Source organism: Sarcophilus harrisii, chromosome 1 (assembly GCF_902635505.1).
Source record: "Sarcophilus harrisii chromosome 1, mSarHar1.11, whole genome shotgun sequence".
In the NCBI taxonomy this organism is placed as follows: Eukaryota; Metazoa; Chordata; class Mammalia; order Dasyuromorphia; family Dasyuridae; genus Sarcophilus; species Sarcophilus harrisii.
This window is the reverse complement of record NC_045426.1, coordinates 208,596,380-208,614,776: the sequence shown is the minus strand read 5'-3', so window position 1 is coordinate 208,614,776 and position 18,397 is coordinate 208,596,380.

Here is an 18,397-nt window from a genome sequence, read left to right as displayed (position 1 = left end):
TCTCTAATTTTCTTTCTCTGTTTCAACCTACCTGGTTTAGGTATCAGTTACCATGTCTGTTGTCATAGAAGGAATTTGGTAGGACTCCTTCATTCCTATTTTATCAAATAATTTATATAGCATTGGGGCCAATTGTTCTTTAAATGTTTGGTAAATTCACATGTAAATCCATCTGGTCCTGGGGATTTTTTCTTAGGGAGTTGTTTAATTGCTGTTCTATTTCTTTTTCTGAAATGGGACTATTCAAAATTCTTCCTCCTCTGTTAGTCTGGGAAGTCTATATTTTTGGAGTAGTCATCCATTTCATTAGGTTATCAAATTTATTGGATAAAGTTGAGCAAAATAACTCCTTATTATTTCTCTATTTCCTCTTCTTGGGTGGAAAGTTCTCCTTTTCTGTTTTTAAGACTACTAATTTCATTTTCCTCCCTCCTTTTTCTAATCAGATTTACCAAAGGCTTATCGTATTTTATTGCTTTTTTTCATAGAACAACTCTTAGTTTTATTAATTAGTTCAATAGATTTTTATTTCAATATTTTAATTTCTCCTTTTTAATTTTAGAATTTCCAATTTAGTTTTGATTGGGGTTTTATTTGGTCTTTTTTGTTTTTTAGTTGAAGTCCAACATTAATCTTTTCTTTCTCTGTTTTATTGAAGTCCTCTAGATATAAAATTCTCTTATTACCTTGAGCTGCATCCCAAGATTTTTGGTTGAGTCTCATCGTTGTCATTATTCTTGATGAGAATTATTAATGTATCTATAATTTCTGCTTCACAATCATTCTTTAAAGATTGAGATTGGTTTAGGTTTCAATTACTTTCTGAGTCTATTTCACCCTAGTTTTTTTTGTTGAATTGTAGTTTCTTATTTATTGCATTCATGATTGAAAGAAAGCAGTTGTACTATTTCCTTGTTTCTTGCATTTTAATTGTTTGGCTCTTTATGTCCCTAATATATGGTCAATTTTTGAATAGGTTCCTGAGACTGCTGAGTGAAGAAATTATATTCCACTTTCTTCTCATTCAATTTTCTCAGATCAACTATACTCTATATGTACTTTTCTAATATTCTGTTTTGTACTTCTTTAGATTTCTTTCTTTTTTTTCTAGTGGCTTTGTTTCTTTCTTGAGAGTGCATGGCATTGGATCCTCCTACTTTTACAGTTTTGCTTGTCTATTTCTTCTTTGCAACTCTCTTTTAATGCTTACCTTTAGGAAGCTGAGTTGCCATACCACTTGGTGCATATATGTTTAATATTGATGCTTCTTGTTTATGGCTACCCTTTGGCAGTGATGTAGTTTCCTTCCTTATCATCTTTTAATTAGTATGTCTTTTACTTTTTAGCTTGATTCTTGAGATAAGGATGATACCCTGTTTTTGACTTCCTCTGAAGCTAATGTTCTTGCTCCACTTTTTCTTTATATATTTCTCCCTGTTTAATATGTGTTTCTTTAAACAACATTTTAGGGTTCTGACTTTGATCAGTCTTTCTGTCTCACTCTTATGGGAGTTCATCCCATTCACATTAGGTTAATTGCAAATTTGTATTTCTTTGCATCCTGTACCTCAGATTGTGCTTTACTTATTCTTCCTCCCCAACCTCTTTCCTTTTAAATTGTCCTCTCTTGTATACTGGATCTTTATCCTCTTTTCAATCCCCTCCCTTTTGAGTCTTTCCTTCCTTCATATTACTTTTCTTTTCCATTCCTCCCCCGTTTTAATGGGGAGAATTTTTCTAAAAATGTCAATTATTTTCCTTTGGCAACTCTGATGAGATAAGATTTATTAATGTTCCTCCCCCTCTCTATTCCCTCAATTGATAAGTTTCTAGCCTCTTTGTGGGATGTGGTTTTCCTCTTTTTATCCTCCTTCCCACCTTATTCTGCCATCATCCTTTTCCATATCTACTTCCCTTTTTTATGTTATATCAGTATATCAAATTTACATTTGTTTTTTTTTTGTATATCACACAGAAATACAATTTCAGAGTTATTTTTACCTTTTTCTGCATCTCTTGGTTCTATTCTTGAATCAAATTTTGTGTTTAGTTCTTGGTTTTTCTTCGAAACAAATGGAATTTTGTTTTATTAAATTCCATCTTCTTCCTGGAAGAAAATGCTCACATGGGTAGTTTATTCTTGGCTGCATCCTGTTCTTGTGCCTTTTCGGATATCATATTCAGGCTTCTTTCCTTTAATGTAGAGAGCGATCTTGGGTGATCCTTATTTGCTTACTTGGTATGTTAAAGTGGTTTTTGCTGCTTGTAAAGATTTTTTCCTTAATCTGATAGTTCTGAAATTTTGCCACAATATTCCTTAGGGTTTTATTTTAGGGTTTCTCTCAGAAGGTGTTTGATATTCTTTCAATGCCTATTTTCCTTCTGATTATTACATCTGGGCAGTTCTCTTTGATGATTTCTTGTAAAATAGTATCTAGGCTCTTTTTTCATCATGTTTTCGGAAAGTCCAATAATCCTCAGATTATCTCTCCTAGATCTATTTCCAAGTCTGTCATTTTAGCAAGTAGATAATTCATGGTTTTTCAGTTTGTCATTTTTTGGTTTTGCGTGACTGATTTCTTGCTGTCTCAATGCGTCATTAGTTTCAATTTGTTCAGTTCTAATTTTTAAAGAATTATTTTCTTCATTAGCTTTTTTCTTCTTTCTGTATATGTTCAATTGGAATTTTTTTGAATGTATTGTTTTTGGTCTGTGGAATTTTTTTCCATTTCACTAATTTTTTTAGTGAATTATTTTTCTTTTTCAATTCACAGATCCTCTTTCTTTGCGAGTTCTTTGTCTTTTCAATTACAAATCCTACTTTCTAGTGAATTCTTTATTTTTCCAATTCACAATTCTTACTTTCCTGAGATTTTTATTTTTCAATTCACCAATTTTGTTTCCTGCACTTTCCTGGGAGATTTTTAACTTTTCAATTGTATTTCAGGAAGTTGTTGTTCTCTCTTGTAAGGCTTCTCTTTCCTTTCCCATTTATCTTCTAATCTCTTTTGGAGCTTTTAATGGTCTCTTCTATGAGAGCATTATGTAAAAGGACAGTCTGATGCATTTTGCTGTTTGAGGTCTCTTCAGGTTTGCTGACCTGCTCTTTTCTGCATAGAAGCTGTGGATCTTCTTTTCATCTTTTATTTCATGTTTTAAAGCCTTTAGGTGTATGTCTCCTAGGCAAGGGGTTACCAGCTTCCTCTGCAGAGCAGGGAGAGATGTAAACCGATTTCCGGCTCAGTAGGTATGGGAGTGCTCCGAGTGAGAGTTTTCCCTTCCCCAACATGGAAGTGGATTCTGCACTGGCCGAGCTATCAAACTGCTAGTAGGCTGAGTGGATTATCGATTGCCCTGATTGGGCTAGAGACTAAGTGGTGAAAGTGTCACTGCCCCAGGCCGGAGCCTCTATGTGGGACTGTGAGTGTTAGAGCTGAGCACAGACCGCAGACAGCCTGGAACTCTGCCCCATCGTCTCTGCCTGATGCAAATCGGCCCTGGAAAAGCTCTATGGCCCCAAGCCGAGCTCCCCACTGCGCAGATTGGAGGCTAACCCGGGCTGCGTCCTCCTGCCGTGCAGGATCACAACTGCCCCAAGGAAAAGCCCCTTACTGCGGGTTGGGGCTGCGCGCTTGTGCTGAGATCTGTGCCTTCACCCTCGGTTTGAGACTCTCCTCGGAACCTAATTTCTCTCCCTGTCTGCGCCGATCTCCCCCCTGGCCCCGGAACCAACCTTTTTTTGGCGAGACTGCAGATTTTCTTCGGCCGGTGAGTTGTTCTATTTCTTATCTTTACGAATTGTAGCAGTCAAGACTATTTTTGAGGCTCGATATAATATTGATAAAGAGGGTAAGAGAAGAGCTTAGAAAGTCGCGTGTGTCTTCTCCGCCATCTTGGCTCCGCCGATACAGATTCCTAATAGGCAATCTGGTGATAGTTGCCCAGGTTCTGACTCCAAGCAACAGAATCCAGGAATATACAGCAGCTGTGACAGCTGACCGACCTATACTCACTATCTATATAAATGGCGTACCATTAGAAGATTTGGTAGACACTGGTGCAGATAGTACTTATTAGAGTTGTCAACTGGCCGAGTCACTGGCCAAAAATTAAGGCAGACATCTATATGTCAGGTTGTAGGAGGATCAATAGTAGCTGAAGTTAGTGCTACCCCTTTGAGATGGACTTTTGAAGACCAAATAGGAGTTTTACTCTTTTTATAGTTGAAAAAATCCCCATCAATCTGTGGGGAAGAGACAATTTACAATAATTAGGATTACAAATGAGTACTTCAGTTGTTTAGGCAGGGCTGCTGTTGAAGGCCTGCCAACATTCTCACTTATTCCTATTTAGGGGGAAACTGATACGCTAGTGTGGATAAAACAGTAGCCCTTAGCCAAAGATAAAATTCAGGCCTTATTAGATATAATACAGGAGCAATTTGACTAAGGAACTTTCTCTTAAGTCCTTGGAATTTCCCTGTATTTGTTGTAAGAAAGAAACCTTGAAAAAGGAAGATGTTGACAGATTTAAGAAAAATAAATGAACAGATGGAAACTATGGGAACTCTTCAGCCTGGACTTCCATCTCCTACTCAGTTGCCTAGAGAATAGCTTCTATGGGTTACAGACATTAAGGATTGTTTCTATTCTATCCCTCTAGATAAGGAGGATATGAAAAGATTTGCCTTTTCAGTGCCCAGCAATAACTTAACTGAGCCTTATAAAAGATATGAATGGACAGTTTTGCCACAGGGAATGAAAAACAGCCCTACTATGTGTCAAATATATGTTGCTGCTGCTCTTGCTCCAGTAAGAAAAGCATTTCCAAAAGTAATGTTATTACATTACATGGATGACATATTGGGATGTGTACCTGAGGAACAAATGTTAGAAGCATGTCTACAAATGACCATAGAAATACTAAGGAACTACAAATTTCATATAGCTCCAGAAAAAATTCAGACATTCTCCTTTTCAATATTTAGGATATGAAGTATACCCTAAAAGTACAAAACTTACAGTACAAAAACTTTCTTTAAGAACAGAGGAGCTAAATACCTTAAATGACTTTCAGAAACTGATAGGAGATATCCAATGGATGCATCAAGTGTTAGACTTGACTATCTATCAGTTGCAACCATTACATGACATTTTAAGGGGAGATAGAGCTTTTAACTCAGCACACCAGCTTAAAAAGAAGCTCAAGAGGCTTTGAGAGAAGATGAACTTGCTTTATCCAATGTGATTGAAAGAGTCACTCAAAAACCCTTGGAAATAAGAGTTTTTGCTATAAAAGAGGCACCCACAGCTTTCAAGATTTCTATCAATGTTTGTCATATGTATATATGTATAGTGTGTGTGTGTGAAACCATCTGAGCAATGCCAGATTTCAAACTCTGTTACAGAATAGTTATCTCAAAAAATAATCTGATAATGGCTGAGAAATAAAATTATGAATCAGTGGAATACACAATACACAACAGCAAATAGTAATCGTGTTTTTAATAATTGCACAGATTTAAGCATTTGGGGTAAGCGCTCAACATTTGACAAACATTGATAGAAATCTTGAAAGCATTTTTTTTTTTTCAGAAACTAAAAATAAATCAATATCTTACACCATATCTTAAAATAATGTCAAAAATGAGTACATGGTTTTGACATAAAGAGTTATATCATGATCAAATTAGGGCAGCACAGACAAATTTACCTTTTTGATCTATAAAGGAAGACTTTCTGCCCTAACAAATGATAAAGTCAGGGGAATCAAATGGCAAATTTGCTTAAAATTATTTAAAATTAATTATTTAATTACTTACTTAAAGTTACTTAAAATTTAAAACTTTTTGTACAAACAAAACCAATAAAACCAAGAACATAAGAAATGCACAAATATGGTGGTGATTTGTTACATCAAGTCTCTCTCTAATAAAGTCCACATTTCTCATTGATATAGAGCAGATAGTTAAATTTATAAAAAGAACATAATAATAATTTTCCAATGAAATTTTTAGAAGAAAATGTAAAACATTTCTAATCCTATGAAAAAGTTATAAATCTATCCATTGGAAGAATGCAAAGTAAAATATCCCTGAATGTCTTCTCATAACTAGCAGATTGACTTAACATGAGAGAAAAGGAAAAATGATAAATGCTGAAGGTATAATTGTGAATTGGATCAACCATTATAGAGACTAGTTTGAAATTATGTTAAAAGGGTTATAAAATTATGTATACCCTTTTGTAGAGGGCTGAAACTCTGAAAAAGGTGTGCTTGAATCAGACAAGAGAGCACTTAAGGCCAATTACCTATTCTATGTAAGATGATGGCTCTATTAGCATATATTTAGATGATGGCTTTCCTCATGTTTGGTGTCTACTAAATGGGTGGTAGTGAGGTAATCATAGGAAAGATTCGAGGGCTGGGGGAAAGAAGTCAGAGGCACTTGGTGGCAGCACGAGGAGGAGAAAGGCTGGAGACTCTGGAATCCGGAATCCAGGATACATCTTTGGCAAGCCATGTGGCAACTTGTCTGCCTCCTTCACTTCTCCCCCTAAAAACCAAGAACTTTAATTTATCCTGATTCCGGCTGATCCTGAGGTCCTTCAGGAAGTTAGTCCAGACAGTAAACCCTTTAACCCCAAAATAGCACAACTAGTTATGCATTCTAAAATGATCAATTAAAATGGAAAAGGATCTATATATACAAAAAAATTAAAACAGTTTTTTTGTGATGGCAAATAATTGGGAATTGTTGGAGTTCCCATCAATTAGGAAATAACCAAACAAGTTGTAGCATATGATTGTAATGAATGATTTTGTGCTATAGGAAATGAGGGGTACAACCATTTAAATTGTGGAGACCTAATACTGATACAAAATGAATTAAGCAGAAACAGGAGAATGCTGTTCATAGTAACAGCAATATTGTAACAGTAATTAATATTAAATATATATATATATATATATATATATCCATACTTGTTAAAATCATGATTAAGATAATTCTGATGAACTTATATTGTAAAATATTATGCTCTTCCAAAGGTAAAACTAATGAACTCTGAGTTCAGATTGAAGTATTTTTTAGCTTTAGATTTCTTGTTTTTTTTTTTTTTTTTAACACAACTATTATTTATTTATTTATTTTATGATTTCATATGTACCAATGCTATAATGTGGTTTGTTTTCTCAATGGGTGGATCAAGGATAGGAAGGAAAGAGAAAATTCAAAATGTTAAAAAATTCTAAAAAATGAATAATAAGTTTATTTAAAACAGCAAATTGTTATTGGTTAAAAATAGCAAAAGTGTATAAATGAAAGAGGTTATGTAAGAAACAAAAAACAATAAAAATATATATTTAAAAAGAAATCAAAGGACATAAATTACTTGAGGAAGAAATCCTTTTTTTGACAAGACTTGCTTATAAGGTTGGAAATAATTTCTATAGAAATTAAGTTAAAGCTAAAGCTGGTACCATGGATATTCTAATTAATTGTAAATTTCACATCATTTTAATTGTAGAAGAAATAAGTTAACCTTCACAAGTATAGCTAGGGATAAGAATTCTTAATTAAATAATTATATATAAATTAAAAAGGATATGCAAATATTTAAGTATGTATTAATTAACATGCCTCACATTGAGTTTATGATCAAAAATGACAAAAAAGAGAACAATTTTTTTTATTGTAAGACACAATTTATTTCTACAACACCTCTTTTCTTAATATTTTCACTCAGTGATACACCTTCCTAATTCATATGCTCATTATTTTTAATACTTTTGCAATACTTTCTAAATTGCTCTTGCTATTGACAGGTAATCTCTCCAATTCAGTTGCAAAAGTAATTTCAGAATGGACAATGAAAATGAAGAAAAGATGAAAACAAAATTTGGAGTATGAATTCTAATTCATCATCATATCAATAACTTATGTAACACTTTAAGCCTTACAAAGTGCTTCAGACAGTTTAATTCTTTTGATCCTCACAATAACATTATAAAGTAGAAGTTATGTTCTACATCACAGCTAGTATATCTGAAGCTGTATTTGAACTTGTATCTTTCAGACTCACTATAGTGTTTCATCCCTTGATTACTAACTGTGATCTGGGTCTTTTTCTTTATTTTTTTAAAAACAATTTCTATCAAGAAATTTTTTGCAATTCTGTCTTAGTTTTATATTACATTGATTTCTGCACTTCATTATAACTTTGTGACATCTCTAGAGATAGAGTAATTCAGATATGCCTAGTATTATGAATTGAAACCTGACTCTGTAAATGATTACTAAATATAGCATTCAGATTTGTGTATTTGAATAATCAACTTAAAATAATGCTATTGAACTTCATTTTTGAAGTTAACTTATTTGAAAGCATTAACATATTAATAGTTGGTGACTTTGCCTTAGGCTTTTAATTTTGTAAATGACCCTTCAATCTAGATTTGATTGATATAGATGACATTAATGCATTAATTTTCTTTTCAATGTCACATTTTGAAAGATATTCTAATCATACAGCAGCAGAGTATTAGAAATGTTTCAGTGGAACTTTTATATAAATAGAAATGTATTCTTGTATATGTACATACACACTTTCATATGTTTCCTGTGTCTGTATATTTGCATGTAACACACATAATTTCTGTTATTTTCTGTTAATGTTCTGTTATCAGTCAAAAGCTTATAAAATTGTTTTAGTAAAGAAAAATGTTCATGAGAATATATTATTTAAAATGAGAGAAGGTGAAAATATTATTGAAATAATTTCTAAAATATATGACAAAGGTAGGAACAAAAGTTCCTCTAATTAATTTGTGTATAGATAGATAAATGTTAAAAATATAATACCACATAAATATCATCACAAGCTATATATCCAGATCTTATCTGACACTTAGAATAAAATTCTAACTCAATATTTTTCTTGGTTCATTTTAAATTCATCTATTTTATCTTGAGTCTAATTAATAAGAACTAATATAAAGTGATAACTTTTTTTTCTTCCTAGTGGTACTGAATGAAAGTGATAGAGAAATAATTGCATAGTTCATCAGATAGCACTTCCCAATGTACTTATTTTTATAGTCAGATGCTGAAGTTCAAATCAAAGTGATGCTGAGTAAGTAAATATTATAGCAAAATAATATGCAAAAATTGTATAGCAAATAAAGTCTATGAGCAAAATATACTTCAGTAGATCTAGAATGGATTTTTTCTTTTAATTTTAAGGGATGATCTATTTTACGTTCAGAGCCATGGCTGGAAAAATCTTTTCATCTCCAGAAAAAGATAATTTGCCCCACATGTTGAATTTTTTAGAACACAGCAGAGGTAACTAAATGATATCCTCAAATTTGATATTTTCTTTTATCTCAGTTTCATGATCATTAAGTCTTCTGGAGTCCTAATTGGAGTTTATACCAGACACTTTTTATGTCTCCTAATTTTAATCTTTGTCAACCTGACAATATTTAATTATTTTTCTGATAGAGGCCATTATTCCAAAAAATCATAAATGGCTAAAGAATACCAAAGGTCTCATTATTAAAATCTTGCAATTCGCTCAGGCAGATTTGTAATGGGCTGAAGCTGGAGTTGATGCACTGAGGTCCCAAGCACGTGAGGCTAAATAGTAATTGGACCATACTCTATTAATATATATGCTTAGAGAAAGAATGGCCCCCGCCCACTCTTTGTGCAAGTCCTGATGTGTTGTATAGGAAATGACGATTTTGGTGGGTGGAGGCAAAAGGGCAGGAAAAGAGGCAGGGAGACAAGGCTGGCTGGCTTCTGGTCTAGCTGGCTTCTTGACTCAGCTGTACGCATTGCGATCCTGAACTCCCCTTCACCTCTGATCCCCTTTCACTTCCAATCCTTCTTCAACTCTACTGAGAATACAGATTGAAGATCTTCCCTTAACCTGAATTCCTGACTCCGGCTGATTTTAAAATATGAGGTCATCACACAGATTGTTGTTTTTTCTTCCTTTGTTCTTGAAGAGGACCATGAAATCAGGAAGCTGATGCTTTACCTTGCAAATGATTTGAATTTAAATGAGGGTTGGTTATGTATCTCTTCACTTTCTCCTCTGGTATCATCTGGGTACAGTGGTGAGATCTAGGGCAGGATGGCCCTGGATAGAGTGGGAGACATTGACTTTTTTATGCTAAGTTTTTTTCCCAGATCTCAGTTTCAATGTAAGTAACACACACACAGTAATTGAGACTAAGTAAAAAATGAAGCACAGAATGTCCTCTTTTACCTAATCCATATACATAAAAACCACACCTGCGCGTGCGAGCACACGCTTACACACACATACACACACACACACACACACACATCCTTGATCAATCAGTGAGAATTCCCATGCAGATGATTGGGTGGGGAAAATGATGAATGTGTGTGGAATGAAGATAAAGTAAAGAACTTCCAGGAATGTTTAAATTCCTTTTCTATATTTTATTTTTCATTATTTTTATGTCTCTGTGACCTGCATAAGTATGTTGTGTGTTAGCCAATATTTACTTAAACTTTAGATATATTTACTTAATCTGAAATGATGACATTTATCACTATTCAATGTTAATCAATATTTAGATTCTTAATTGAATGCTATTAGTTTAGTAATCTAAAATTTGAAGGTCTGTTGGCACCTATGTCTAACATTCAATTAAGGAGAGAAGGCACCTATTTTCTTAATGCTCCCCAACCTATGATGTAATCCTTTATAACCAAACCTACAAAAACTATATATCTTTTCTAATTCTTTAGCCCTTCTACCGTGAACTTTCTCTCTTTCCCTTCTCACAGTGTAATTGCTCATTCTCATGAGAATCTATTAATAAACAACAACTTTTCTGCTTTTTACTCTAAAAGTCTCTGAGTAGTCATTTTTGGATAGGAGTTCTATCCCTCACATGAAGATGAAGCTAAAGCCAGGAAGTAAGATGATTATTTTCCTCTTTTCTTGCATTATATTAATGATTTCTTATTTATATATTTGAGTGGCCAAAATTTAAAACCTTTTCAAGATTGCATTCCTGACGTTATTCATATATATATATATATATATATATATATATATATATATATATAAACATTTTAACTAGGTTTTATAACAACAAAATAGAAGAATATTTTGAAGTTCCTCTAATTATCCGATGCCTATAAAGAAGCACAAATACAAAGAAAATTAGAGTGAATTTGCATCATTATTATACATTTTTTCACTTTTTTCTAGAAATTGATAAGCATTTTTCCTTAATATAAAAATATAAAAATTTCCATATCAAAACAGATCTTCTCTTTTGCATGCCTCAAAAAGAGAATATGCATTTGAATTTTCCTATGTCATATCCATTATCTCTCCCAGTCTTCATTCACTTTCATAATTGTGATATAAAGATTTCTGTGCATATTAGCAGGCTATTGAAAATGCCTGGCTTTTTAGAGTACTTTAAGATTTATGAAGTTATATGTATATGTTTATATGTGTGTGTATATTTTTACTCTTTTGATACACCTCTGTGAAGAAGCTTCTATTCATATTCACATTTTTAATTGAACCAGCTACATCCAGTGAAAGAACTCTAGGAGATGACTACGTATCACTACATAGAATTCCCAATCCCTCTATTTTTGTCCGCCTGCATTTTTGATTTCCTTCCCAAGCTAATTGTACAATATTTCAAAGTGCAATTCTTTTTGTACAGCAAAATAACTGTTTGGACATGTATACATATATTGAATTTAATTTATACTTTAACATATTTAACATGTATTGGTCAACCTGCCATCTGGGGGAAGGGGTGGGTGGAAGGAGGGGAAAAGTTGGAACAAAAGGTTTTGCAATTGTCAATGCTGAAAAATTACCCATGCATATATCTTGTAATTAAAAAGCTATCATAAAAAAATCATATCATCTTAAAAAAAAAGACCAAAAAAAATCAATTTTTAAATATGAGAAAACTAAGATTGAGAGCCCAAATGTTTGCTACATAGAAAGAAGAAAAATGAATGACATATGTATCTCCCTCTCTCTCTCTCTCTCTCTTTCTCTCTCTCTCTCTCTCTCTCTCTCTCTCTCTCTCTCTCTCTCTCTCTCTCTCTCTTTCTCTCTCTCTTTTTCTTTCTTTCTTCTCACATTGCTTGTTTGTCTTAGCTTACTTTGTCTTGGTTACTCTTAAAGAAAATTAGTATGATACTCTCAAAGAGTCTACAAATATTTCTTCACTTTGTTTTGAATAAATTAAAATTTTTATTTAAGTGTTTATTATGTGCTAAGCACTATGCTAAGCACTGGATACCTTGATAGTATATCAAGTAAAAAAGTCCTCTTACTAGCTGTGTGACTCTGAGCAAGTCATTTAACCCTAATTACACCCAAAGAAACAAAAAAGAAAGAAGTATTATATAAAATGTAAGACTTCTGATACTGGAAGCTGAATGGATATGCATCAGTTGGAAAATGGTTGAATAAGTTATGTTATATGAATGTTATGAAATATTATTGTTCTATAAGAAATAATTGACAGGGTGATTTCAGAGAGACCTGGAGATTTTTACATGAACTGATGCTAAGTGAAAGGAACAGAACTAGGAGATTATTATACACAGCAACAAGAAGATCCTATGATGTTCAATAGTGAAGGTGTATTTATCGTCAAAAATGAGGTGATTCAGGATAGTTCCAATGGTCTTGTGATGAAGAAAGCCAACTGCACCCAGAGAAAGTATTGTGGGGACTGCTTGTGAATCATAACATAGTATTGTCACTCTTTTTGTTGTTTGATTGCATTTTGTTTTCTTTCTCATTTTTTCTTTTTGATTTGATTTTTCTTATGCAGCATGATATTTGTGGAAATATGTATAGAGGAATTGCACATGTTTAGCATATATTGGATCACTTGACATCTGGGGAAGAGGGTGAAAGGGAGGGAGGGAAAATTAGAATACAGGGTTGTATAGAGGTGAATGTTGAAAATTATCCATGTATATATATATATATATATATATATATATATATATAAAATAAAAAGCTTTAATTAAAACAAAAAAAAAAGTCCTTGCCCTTCAATACATTTACATTCTGAGTGGGGAAGACAATATACAATGAAGAGTGGTAGACAGGGAAGAGTGTTTTGTATTTTATACAGGAAATTTGCATTACAGTTATAGGGCTATAGAATTATATGTCTGTTCCAGGAATAGTGAAGTGGATTTGATTATTATCTTCTGACAAGAATTAGAAAAGGTGGGGAAGAAGGAAGATACACGAATGGCAGAATGCATTATCAGTCAGGAATTAGAATGATGAACCAATGTCCAGGAAAGACAAGGTTTTTTTTTTTTTTTTTTTTTTTTTTTTTTTTTTTTAATAATTCAGCCATTTTTCAACTGTGTCTACTCTTAGTGACCCCATTTTTGAGTTTTCTTGGCAAAGATACTGTAGTAGTTTGCCATTTCCTTCTCCAAATCATTTTACAGGTAAAGAACTGAGACTAACAGTGACTTAAGTGACTTGTCTAGGTTACACAACTTGTCAGTGTTAAGAGCTGGGTTTGAAATCAGGAAAATGAGGCCCAGAACACTTTTCAGTGTGCTTCCTATTTGCTACAAAGAAAAAAATTAGTATTCTTGAATTAGAGTTCAAATTTTCAGGAAAAAGTAATTTAAATGTAGCTCTGAGATAGAACTTGGAGCTCAAGAGATCATGGAGATGATTAAGAAATGGCAAATTAAGGTAAATGAATGTGCAATAATCAAAACCCAGAGTCATAGATTCAGGAATATATTTTTTATTCTAGTAAATACCTTTTTAAATTTATTTAATATCTTCTCCCAGTTACATTTAAAGCAATATTTATACTTGTTTTTAAAATTTTAAGTTCTAGGTCCTCTCCATTATTCCCAACTACAATTAATATACCACATTTGAATATATGCAAAACATTTCCATAAAAGTCAAATTGTAAAAGAAAACATAGATCTCACACCCTAATAAAAATAAAAACCTTTCAAAAATTAAGTTTAAAAATATATATAGAGAGAGACAAAGAAAAAAAGAATGCTTCAATCTGTATTCAGACAATAAGTTTCTTCTCTGGGTATTGATAAGATTTTTCATCATATATACTTCAGAGTCACTGTTGATGATTTTAATACTGAGAATAGCAAAGTCATCCAAGAATTGGTCATTCAAGAAAATTGCTATTACTTTATATACAGTACATTTCACTTTGCTTGAATTCATTGAGTATTTGCCAGGTTGTTGTTTTATTTTTCAGAGAGCATCCTGCTCATCATTTACCATAGAACAATAATATCCCATCAAAAACAGAAACCACAGTTTATTGAATCATTCCCCAATTGATGGGTATGCTCACAATTTCCAATATTTTTGCCTTGAAAAGAGGGCTGCTATGAATATTTTTGTACATATAGGTCATTTTCCTTTTATTTTTAATCGTTTTTGGTATTCATGCCTAGTAGTGATGTTGTTAGTTTAAAGGATATGCACGAATCTATAGCTCTTTGGGCACACATCATATTTTTAAATCATTTATCAATTGGGACACGGCTCTTACTTTTTATAATTTAACTCAATTTCCTCTATGTTTAAAAAGTGAGGTCTTATCAGAGAAACTTGGTTCAAAATTATTTTTGCAATTATTATTGCTAACTGTATTTCTCCCCATTTTTCTCTCTTCTTTCACCTTGTACCTCTTCAAACGTGATTTGGTACTGACTACTTCTACCCTGATATGCACTCATTTTTTTTTTTAAATCAACCTCTCCCCTTCTCATATCTTCTTTTCCTTCTATTTAACTCCAAGGTAAGACAAATTTCTGCATTGAATATATATGCTATTTTCTCTTTCAGCTATTTCTGATAAGAATAAGATTCATTCACTCCCTTTTCCCCCTCATTGTAAAAGCTTTTCCTTGCCTCTTATTTATGGTAGATAATTTGCAACATTTCACTTCTCCCTTTCCCTTTGTTATCCTTCCAATATTCCTACTAGAATTGTTTCTCTGGACATTTGTAATATTTTTGCTTGACCTGGAAGTTCTGAGATCTGGTTACAATATACTTGGGAGTTTTCATTTTGGGATCTCTTTCAGGAAGTGATTGGTGAAGTCTCAATTTTTATTTTACCCCCTGTTTCAAGAATAGCAGGACAGTTTGCCTTGATAATTTTTTGAAAGATGATGTACAGTCTAGTGTTGTTTTGGTTGTTTATTTTATCATGACCATTAGGTAGACCAATAACTTTTAAAGTTATCTCTTCTGGATCTATTTCCCAGGTCAGTTGTTTTTCCTTCCATTTCTTCAATTCTATTTTTAAGGAATTATTTTCTTGAATGAGCTTTTGTATTTCCTTTCCCAATTGATCAATTTTTCTTTTTAAGGCATTCTTCTCCTCATAAGCTTTTTGTATTTTTTTTTGTACTACTTGCAATTATTGTCCTAATTTTTCCTCTGTCACTTGATTTTCAAAATACCTTTTGAGTTCTTCCATGTCATGAGCCCAGTTCTTATTTTTCTTGGAGACTGGATGAAGGATCTTTGACTTAGTTATCAGGTTGTGAGTGTGTATTTTAATCTTCCTTGTCACACAATAACTTTCAATTGTCAGAAACTTTTTTTATTGTCTGCCCATTTTTCTAGCCTTATCTATTAACTCTTTGATAAAGTAGGGCCCTGTTTCCAGGTGCAAGGATGGGGGGTTGCACTCTCCCAAGCTCCAGGGATTTAATGCAGCTGTTTTCAGAGATGCTTCTAGAGAATCTGACCACAAGAATTCTTTTCTGCCTTGGAGCTGTTAGGAGGATCTCATTCAAAAAATCAAAACAAAACAAATTAATTAGTTATTTCAAGGTCCTGTATTTATTAAGGTAGGAATGTGAACTAATATGTCACAAACATTTTTTTAAATATAAGGGTTTATATATATATGTATATATATATATATATATATATATATATATATATATATATTTTTTTCATTAGCTCTTAACAGAACATTTGCTCAACTAAAATATCCCATAAAGCTTAGTTCAAGTTCTATTGAAACAGTTTATTGTCTTCTACTTTAATTTTTTGCACATGGAAAATACCCTCCTCTTCTTCTTACTAAAAGTCCTCTCTCTCTGTTTTCTGTCTCTGTTTCACCATGTCTCTCCCTTCTTCTCCCTACCTCTTCCTCTCTCTCACTTTCTCTTACCCCTCTATTTCCTCCCTTTTCTCTAAATATTAGTATCCAGTGACCAGCTCTAGAATCAGAAAATTTGTCTATAAAATGACTAAAATTGCAGGCTAAGCACTGGATGATAACTCACCCACTTATGGAAAGGAATCGAGGCCAGGTGGCAGCTGATTTGACAACGGGAATGTGCTATCAGAATTAGGTTGCAGCTGACTAGTCTGCTCTTCACAAACAATATCATACATTTTAATGGTTTCATACTGAATGCTTAATGAAACTTTTATAAGTTGAAAACTGCCATCTTCTCAATCACATTTGTCATTTGGATGCCAGAACCACAAAGCTTCCTTTCACATAATTCCCCAGATAATTTAGTCTTATTTGAAAAGATGTATTTTCATCTGTTCACATAAAATTATACATTCAAATTCATAAAAAATAGTTTTATGGTAGGTTTTTTTGTTTATTTCCATATTGGCATGTTCAGACTTAATGATTTTCACTACTGAGTTTGTTAGTTTTCATTTTTTCAATTCTTCTGGATTTTGAAGTTGAATATCTTCCCATAGCTAGTTTTCCACTATATGTATTGTTGTTTGTTCAACCATTTCACTTGTGTCCAACACAATTTGAGGATTTCTTTTTTTAATTTATTTTATTTTCTCTGAAATGCTCTGAAATGCATTTATTTTGTAAGATTTTTGAGTTCCAAATTTTTCTCTTTCATTCCATTCCTTTCCTCATCCCCAATACAATCTGATATAGGCTATATATGTCCAATTATGTTAAAAACATATTTCCATATTAATCATGCTGTAAAAGAAGAATCAGGACTAAAATTAGAAAGAAAAGAGAAACAAAAATATTAATAAAAATATAGTATGCTTTGATCTGTAGTCAGACCTCATACTTCTTTGAATGCAGATGAAATTTTCCATCATGAGTTTTTTGGAATTATCTTGCATCACTGTGTAGCAGAGAATAACTAAGTCTATAATAGTTGCTCATGATATAATATTATTATTACAGTGTACAATCTTCTCCAGATTCTGCTCACTTTGCTCAGCACCAGTTCATGTAAGTCTTTCTAGATTTCTTCTTAAATCCACTTGTTCAACATTTCTTATGATAAAATTGAATACAATTACATTGATATAGTTCAACTTTTTCAATCATTATCAATTAATGGGCATCTTCTCAGTTTCCAGTTCTTTGTCACCACAATGTTTATAAATATTTTGTACATTTGGGTTAATTTCCCCTTTTTATGATCTCTTTGGGATAAAAACCTAATAAAGTTATTGCTGGATCAAAAGATATGAATAGGACTTCCAGGGACAGAGCCAAGATGACAGAGACAACAGATTTCTCTTTGACCTTCTCTACAACTCTCACAATAGTTATGAAATCCAGCTTCTGAATTAGCTCTGGAGCAGGAAAACCAGCAAATATTGGGAGTCCAACAAATTAGCAGCAGAAGATAATTTAGAAGAGCACCAGAAAAGTTCCGTTCAAGGAGGCAGCCAGCACAACCAGCAGAGCACAGAGTCCTGGGGCTGAGCAGTCTCCATGTGGAAGTCCAGATTCCATGTGTCATAGAATCTATGGGAGGAAAAAGATCAAAAAAGGTCTGTTTCAATCTGAAACAGTAGGGAGGTAGCCTAACACAAACAGCTGACCACAAATGCCAGTGCAGATAGTGCAGAGTCCTGGGTGTTGCTTACTTCACTGATGTTGCTGACTCCATGGGGCGATGCAGACTCCATGTGGCAGAAAATCTACAGGGAGGAATCTACAGGAATCTATAGCAGTGTTGGCCACTCTGCCCCAATTGCAAGCCAGTAGATCAAGAGAGAAGTTATAAAACATCCAACACAAACACAAAAAAATCAATAGTGAACTTCCAAATGCCAGAATCTCATGGAACCTGTCCACACACACCCAGCACTGGAGTGTATCAACATTGACCCATCTCAGTTGTAGCTTCTTAGAAAACCTCCCCTGTCCTAAAGGCAGACCTTAACTTGGAAAAAAAAATATGTAAAAGTAAAGAGGACTCTAATGATTGGCAGCCTTTTTTTTTGGCAAAAGAGAACAGATTTCAAACCTTGAGAAGACTTAAAGCAGATTGTCTCCAAATGAAGCCTCCAAAGGTGGAATAAACTGTTCT